General features: G+C 52.5%; 1 non-coding gene across 1 annotated transcript; it reads left to right on the forward strand.

Annotated features, from left to right (window-relative positions):
* The first annotated feature begins 85 nt into the window (after nt 1-85).
* Nucleotides 86-204, forward strand: LOC118347584. Its single transcript, XR_004800779.1, has one exon. It is a non-coding gene; the product is annotated as a 5S ribosomal RNA (ribosomal RNA).
* Nucleotides 205-221: the final 17 nt, after the last annotated feature.

The following is a 221-nucleotide window of genomic DNA, read 5'->3' on the forward strand; positions in this document are numbered from 1 at the left end:
GGATCAGATCTCCGTTTGGATTGGGATCGGAAGGACGCTAGTATGTCGCTCCAGTATCCTATCACGACGAACTACCGAGCTTGATGGGTGCGATCATACCAGCACTAATGCACCGGATCCCATCAGAACTCCGCAGTTAAGCGTGCTTGGGCGAGAGTAGTACTAGGATGGGTGACCTCCTGGGAAGTCCTCGTGTTGCACCCCTCGTTTTTGTTTTTTCC

The sequence above is a fragment of the Juglans regia genome, unplaced genomic scaffold, assembly GCF_001411555.2.
Source record: "Juglans regia cultivar Chandler unplaced genomic scaffold, Walnut 2.0 Scaffold_9604, whole genome shotgun sequence".
Lineage (NCBI taxonomy): Eukaryota > Viridiplantae > Streptophyta > Magnoliopsida > Fagales > Juglandaceae > Juglans > Juglans regia.